This window comes from Hibiscus syriacus, unplaced genomic scaffold (assembly GCF_006381635.1).
Source record: "Hibiscus syriacus cultivar Baekdansim isolate YM2019G1 unplaced genomic scaffold, ASM638163v2 tig00110328_pilon, whole genome shotgun sequence".
NCBI classification, from domain to species: Eukaryota; Viridiplantae; Streptophyta; class Magnoliopsida; order Malvales; family Malvaceae; genus Hibiscus; species Hibiscus syriacus.
In genome coordinates, this window is record NW_024062685.1 from 2,196,838 (window position 1) to 2,204,907 (window position 8,070).

Sequence of the window (8,070 nt, forward strand, 5' to 3'; positions counted from 1 at the left end):
AATTCGGAGGTCTCTTACGGAAGCTGTTCTCAACCTGGTGTTGGGGGTAGCCTACTACTATCTTACCTCCCCTTACCCAATATATATGGGAAAAAGGGATAGCCATTTACTAGCAGATTCACGATTAGGGATGACAACACGATGAATGGGATTTTTAGTCCATCCAAATTCAAATTTAAAAATTGAATCATATTATAGGCATTCGACTTGAAAAATTAAAACCCATTATAGGCATTCGATTCAATCTAAGTTTAGAAGAATCTCATTCGATCTAAAAACTGAAGTCTTCTACTTGCATTTAACCCAATTCAAAATTTTAAAAAAATTACCCGATCCTATTTTTAAGTCAAAACCTACACTTGACCTAATATATATAATTATTTTTTTAGATAAAAAAGGAGCTAATTTAAAAAAAATAAAAAAAAAGTAATGTTACAATTATCCCTTAATATATAAGTGATAAATATAATATCATATTGAATCAAACTTTTTAATTCCAACTTTAAATACGACCCAATGTGATCTCATAGGTCAAAACATCTGGGATAAATTATGTGTTTAATATCTAAACTATTATTTTTTATTTGTTTTCGTACTTAAACTTTTTTTTAAAAAAAATCACATCTAACATTTAGTTTTTGTTTTATTTTAGTATCTGTCCTTAAAAACCTAACACACTTAGTACCTAAATTATCGATTTTAATATGTTTAACCTAAACTATTCAAAAAAATTAAAACTGAATTGATACTAAAATGAAATAAAAACTATATGTAGATATGATTTTAAAAAAAATTAAAAGTTTAAGTATTAAAACATATCAAAATTGATAGTTTAAATGCTAATTATGTAGTTTATCCAAAATTTAATGTTTAAACATAAATTTCAAAATAAAAATTCAAATAAACTAATACGAGTCAGGTGGAAATGCGTCTAATCGAGATGAAATGTACATCTTAGTGGAAATTGCAATTAGAATTTCTGATAAAAAGAAATTTTAATTAGAAGCGTTGGATATAGAGTTCTAGATCCTTCTATGCACCAAATTCCAAAACGAGTGTAAACAAACATCCACCTCTCAAAAGTTTTTCAACCCTAGATTCCGACCGTACATTTCCCCCACTGTAGCTCATCTCTAACCACAAATATACCTCCCTTCAACCCTTCCCTCTTTCTCTCTCTGCCTCGACGTCTCTCTTCCGATCTTGTGGCTCTCTGCAACCCTCCCATATCTATTCGAGATCAGTTAGTTCTCTCTCTTGTAAATCCTATATCTTTTTATAGTCCGCTTTTTGTGAGTATTTCTTGATATTTTTGTTTGATTTTAGGATCTGATCTGATAAAAAAAATATGTTTGGGAGAGCGCCAAAGAAAAGCGACAATACTAAATACTATGAGATACTGGGAGTACCCAAAAACGCTTCCCAAGATGATTTGAAGAAGGCTTATAGAAAAGCTGCGATTAAGAATCATCCTGATAAGGGTGGCGATCCTGAAAAGTTTGATTTTGTATTTTAATTTTCTGGTTTTTTTGGACTGATTTTGTGTTTTTAATAACCTCGGGTTTGTTTGTTTCGTCGATTCTATTTGTTGATCGGAGCGGACTATGAACTAATCTATTATCATATGCTTTGATCTAGTTCTTTTTGAATTCCATGATTCGTTTTTAGTAACTGGTCATCGTTTGGGTTGAAAGGTTGATAGATTTGAAGTCTCGTGGAATTCAGGATGGTTCTGCTTAAACCATCTTGTTGTTGACTTGACTAGAAAGTAGCTTGTTTGATTATGCTTGTGCTTTGGAAATGGTTAAAATTTTGGGTTTTGAGCTATGCTACTTTGACTGTGACTTGTGTAAATGTCGAGTACGGTCAATTTTATCTTTGAAGACTTTTTTTCATGTAGTTGGAGGGCCTTTGTAGTGCTATGTATCTACATTATTGTCTGAATACATTTCTAATGATGATGCCACGTACTGGTTAGCACAATGTAGACTTGGAGAGTAACATGGGATTTTGAGTATGTTGGTTTTTGACTTGTCTAGAGAGTAGCTTGATTAATTATGGTAGTGTTTTGCACATGGTTAAAAATTTGGGTTTAGAATATGTTAGGTTTTTTACTATGTTTGTAAAGTAGACATGGCAATTCCTGTATGTATGCTATGTCTGTGTGTCATTCATAATCGTGTTTAAGGTATTTATATGAAATTTGTACAACATTCCTGTACGTTTAATGTTTGTCTTATTTCCATTTTTGTGTGTGTTCTGATTATTATTTTGTGTCATGCATGCCATCTGTGTACAGTATTGTCAGGATTACTATGAAGTCTTGTTTGTCAGGTTTTCATTTGGAAATGTTTTGAATTTTTGGTGTATGCTGGTTGTTTAACTTTTCCAGAAAGTAGCTTGTTTGATTGTGGATTGTGTTTCGAGTTCAGTTTAAAGAGCTGGCTCAAGCTTATGAGTTGCTGAGTGACCTGGAGAAGCGTGAGATATATGATCAGTATGGCGAGGATGCTCTTAAAGAAGGAATGGGTGGAGGTGGTGATGCCCATGATCCATTTGATATCTTCCAATCCTTCTTTGGTGGCAGTCCTTTTGGTGGTGGGATTTTGGATTAATTCTTTCTCTTTCTGTTTCAGTGGTTTGAATATTATAATTTTTTCATCATTCCGAGCTTAAATCTTGGTTGCCTGTTCAGGTGGTGGTAGCAGCCGAGGTCGAAGACAAAGAAGGGGAGAGGATGTAATCCATCCCCTCAAGGTTTCTTTGGAAGATCTCTATAATGGAACTTCCAAAAAGCTTTCTCTTTCACGCAATGTAATTTGCTCCAAATGCAAGGGGTAAGATTTTGAATTGAGTAATGTTTGTGGCTGCCTTTTATTTGTTCTATTTTAACAGATAATGTTTTTTTTGAAAATCTTGCAGTAAAGGGTCCAAGTCAGGTGCATCAATGAAATGTTCTGGCTGTCAAGGTTCAGGAATGAAAGTTTCCATCAGGCACCTTGGTCCTTCCATGATCCAACAGATGCAGCACCGGTGAAATGAGTGTAAGGGTACCGGTGAAATCATCAATGACAAGGACCGCTGCCCACAGTGCAAAGGCGATAAGGTTGTCCAAGAGAAGAAAGTCTTGGAGGTTATTGTTGAAAAGGGTATGCAGAATGGACAGAGGATTACTTTCCCCGGTGAAGCTGATGAAGCTGTAAGGCCAATAAATTGGCTCTTGCTTTTCTTTCTGTCATTGTTAACAGATTTGCATTTTGCTTTGTATTGTCGAATACAATTTTCTTGCTGTCAGTACTTTTGTTGTCTATTGACAATCTCTCATTTGCAGCCTGACACAGCCACTGGGGACGTCTTTGTCCTCCAACAGAAAGATCATTCAAAGTTTAAAAGAAAGAGTGATGACTTAATTATAGAACATACATTGACACTTACCGAGGCACTCTGTGGCTTCCAGTTTATATTGACCCACCTAGATGGCAGGCAACTCCTCATTAAGACCCAACCTGGTGAAGTGATTAAGCCTGGTAAGTGTCAAATTTCTGCCGACTTGCATAAATTGCAGCATTCTTTTTCTAATGATAATATCTGTGCATCTGTCATCTTTTGGGTAGTATCGGTGGTTGTTGAATATTGTCGTTTTTTTAAAAGCCTCTTTATGTTTTAGTGGGTATCGACCCTTTTAGTTGGTGTTTGTTTAATGACCCCTCATCTGTTAGCTTTGATGTTGATCTTTACAACTGGTATCATTATGTGATATTGTTTCTGATCTGTACTTTCGCTTTGCGATACAAAGATCAATTCAAGTTGATAAACGATGAAGGAATGCCCGTTTATCAAAGACCATTCGTGAGGGGTAAACTATACATTCACTTCACTGTCGAATTTCCCGACTCCTTGTCCCCTGACCAGTGCAAGGCACTAGAGGCCGTGCTACCTCCAAGGACTTCAGTCCAGCTGACTGATATGGAGCTGGACGAGTGTGAGGAAACAACTCTACAGGATATTAACTTAGAGGAAGAGATGCGTAGGAAACAGGATTATTTTGAAAATATCATTCTCAATATTGTTTAACAAGATTATTTGAAAATATCATTCTCAATATTGTTGTTTGCTTAGCAGTTTTACCCTAGAGTGCTGCTAGCTCTGGGAACTCATAAAACGTATGGAAAGATCTAGCTTTTGGAAGATGACCTAACCTTTTTTTCCTTGTGATGTCGGGATAAAATATTATTTTGTTTTGTTATAAATTACCTTTTAAGTTCTAAATTGAAGACAATTGCTTTTCAGTATATTTAAATCCTGTTGCACTTGCAATAGTATTTTATCGGCTAATTAAATTAAAGCTATGCAAGTCAATTGCAGATATTATTATTGTTTTCAATAAAATAGTAATTCTTTTGTTATTTTTATTTGATTCTCTATATTTCACATTGGTTACAGTAAGAAACTTGGGTTTTCTTCAGTTCTTTAAGCCAAACATTGGGGCATTTTTGAAGAGTTGAAACTTGCATGGGCTCGTGGATTTGAGAAGGCGTCGTTTCAAGATGACGTGTTGATGATCATCACTTACCTGATGAGAAACTAATGAAGCATTTTGATTCTTTTGTCAAAGCTTCATCTTCTTACTGGTATAAACTCCTCTTAATGTAATAATTTAGGTCTTTATTACATCAAAAAGAGAGAAAGGTAAACTCTGTATTTCATTTTTATATTGTTGGAGATGATACCAGAAAACTGCGAGAATATGGTTTGCAACTCAATCACCAACTACATTCGCACATTGTTTAACAAAATCAAGAGAACATTGTTGACATTATATTTAATAAAAATTAAAAGAGCACTATTGATGGATAATGTTGGAGTCGGTGTTCACCCCATTTGATTCCAATGGGGAGTGTGGGATGGAAATATCTCACGTATCGTGATCCAATTGATTGGAAATATCTTGTTTCAAATTTCTTAATAAAATTATTAAGATTATGACCAATATGACCAATATAGAAAAAAAAACAATAATGTTGGGTCCTGATCTAGGCAAAAAATCTGAAAGGACCAAATTAGAACAAATTGTATTGTTTAGGGACTAATATATGTATTAAGTCTATTTCTAAATTAAATAAAACAAGGTTTAATATAAAAAAGTGTTCAAATTATACACTTTCTCTTATTTAGGTGTCTAAAATTGTTCTTCTGTATATAGGTGTCTAATGTGTTATAATTTTAAGTGTGGTTCATAATGGTTGTAAAAAAAATATTTTGACACTTGTGTTTACAAAATTTTAAAGGGTATACTACATATGGTCATTTCATTTGAGTTTTATAAAATAAATTTGATAATTTTCGTTTTGTTTTATTTAAGATGTGGTCACTGAATGTTAGCAACCGCTAAACCTTTCACGGTTTGCTAACGTGGCATGACAAATATATAAAATTAAAATTATATTATTTTCACGTAGATAATAAATGGATTAAGTTTTGCTTTCCTTTTATATTTGTGCACTATTGCTCACTTATGTTATCGTTTTATTAAGTTTTTTTCATTTACTTTATTGTTGTATTAAGTTTTGGCCACTTGAAAACGAGGTACTCGGAGGCCGGCGTGATGGTGGTGGTGCGATAGATCGTGCAAGCCGCAAAGGTTAACGGTGATTCATAGGGATCTAGAATCGGAAAATTGCTTGTTCTTGAACCCAAAAAAAGATTCGACATTGAAGATTATGGATTTTGGATTAAATTCAGTGGATGAATTCACAAATCCAATTATCGAGTTATTTTGATCATAGGCGTTTTCTCAAGGAAAATCACCACGAAGAGTGATATTCGGTTATTGGGTTATTTGGATCCATCAATATGTTTTTTCTCCTTGTTTGATTTAGCATTATGTAATCTCAATATTTGTAAATTGAATTTTAATTTGTATAACTGAGATTACTCAGCTTCATTTTATCTCTAGATGCCTACTGTACTACCCCAAATATCATGTCGGTGACCATAATGAAAGGATTTAAAATTTGGTGGGTTAATTTGAATAAATTGAAAAGTACAATGATTTATTTAAAAATTTGTGTTTAAGACCTATTAGTAAGAATGAAATAAATGGAGGGTTAATATAATCTTTTAGAAAGAAATGAATTTAATATTTTTTTTATTAAGGGTTAAAGAAGGGAAAAAGAGTAAGTTTGGGAAATAGTTCTCTATTCTTCTTCTTATTCCCGTCATCCCGTACCCTCCATAGCTAAGATCGTAATCAACCTCCTGAGTTAAGCAAATAGAAAAGCAATGATAAAGTCGTCGAATAGTCGGACTACACTTTGGGCATAATAGTGAGGCAAACTAGGTGAATGCATTTATTATGTACTTACATGTTATGATAATCATAGATGCATTTTGTTTAATGTATATTTTGCAATTACTGTATTGGTACTATGTGTGCAACCTAAGTAATTCATAATGAGTTTGTGAATTACCGTATTGGCACTATGTGTCCAACCTACGTAATTCATAATGAGTTTGTGAATTACCGTATCGACACTATGTATGCAACCTAAGTAATTCATAATGAGTTTGTGAACTACCGTATCGGCACTATGTGTGCAACCTAAGTAATTCATAATGAGTTTGTGAATTACCGTATTGGCACTATGTGTGCAACCTAAATAATTCATAATGAGTTTGTGAATTACCGTATCAACACTATGTGTGCATAATCACAAAATTTATAATGAGTTGTAATATTCAATTCGTATTTTGATAGTTATGATATACTTATGTTTTAAAATGCACTTCATTATTATTATGCATCACTAAGTGATTACTTAGCGTGTGTTGATTTCACGCGTAGGTATTAGTACAAGCGGAGTAGGGAGTACTTCAGATATCGCCAATCAGGGGTCGCCTCATCAGTAATTGTACGAAAACTATGTCTACTTTTGATGTCATTAGTTGGCGTTTAATAGACTTATGATAATGCTCTGAAAAGTATTTGACTTATGATGATGTAAAATTTAATATGTTCGAAATTTAAGATTTGTTTACATACTAAAAGTTAACGAACGTTTTATTATTATTAAATTAAAATGTTTTATGAATAGATACAAAAATTTACTGGTTTTCAAAAGCGGAATGTTTTAAAAGTTAGGCGACATTTGTAACTTGTATACAAAAATATATACGAGAAATGGGTGTTACACCTACCATCTCATTTTTCTCTGAAATTGCGGTGTTATTATTTGTTATTGGAAGTTAGAAATATTTCATTATTATTAAAATGTAGCATGCGTCATTGAAAAGAAGACAAATAGAGCAATGAAACAGAGATGTTTGAAGAAGAAAAAAAGAGAAGATGAATAATAATGTGGTTGGGAAGAAAGACTACTAAAAATAAATAAATTGAAATGTTTTCCCTAAACTAATTTGAATTTACAAAAAAGACTCATAGTCAGTATTTTGTCAAAACTGTAGGGGTTAAAATTGAAAGTAAACTATTTTACTAATGAGTCACGTTATCAAACTAACGACATTCAATTCCCTAGTGACTAAAACTTAATAAAATAATAACGTAAGTGACCAAAACTTAATAAAACGATAACGCAAGTAGACAAACGTGTACAAATATGAAAGTATGGTGACCGCAACTTAATCTACATATTATTTACGTAGAAATGATGTAATTTTAATTTTATATATTTATCGTGTCACATTAGCAAACCGTTAAAGGTTTAATGACAATTAACTTTCAGTGACTATATCTAAATTAAAACGAAACAAAAGTGACAAAATATTATGTTTTTTTAATTAAGTGAGAAAAAATTATAAAACTCAAATGCAGTGATCATTTCTATAATTTACCCAATTTTAAATTTGTATTTAAAATAAAAAAAATTAAAATTATATTTTTTTCAAAAAATATAATTTTTTCTTGAATTTAAAAGAATGCAAAAACATTAAAAATCTTAATTTTAAACCTCAAATATCAGTCGTCGTTGACATTATCATTATCACCATCGATACCGCCATTGTCATTATTCTCTCGATCCATCATCGATGAATAATTATCCCAACCATCGT

General features: G+C 32.4%; 1 pseudogene; it reads left to right on the forward strand.

The window, feature by feature from the left end:
* Window positions 1–1,226: 1,226 nt before the first annotated feature.
* Window positions 1,227–4,074, forward strand: LOC120118843 (annotated as a pseudogene).
* Window positions 4,075–8,070: the final 3,996 nt, after the last annotated feature.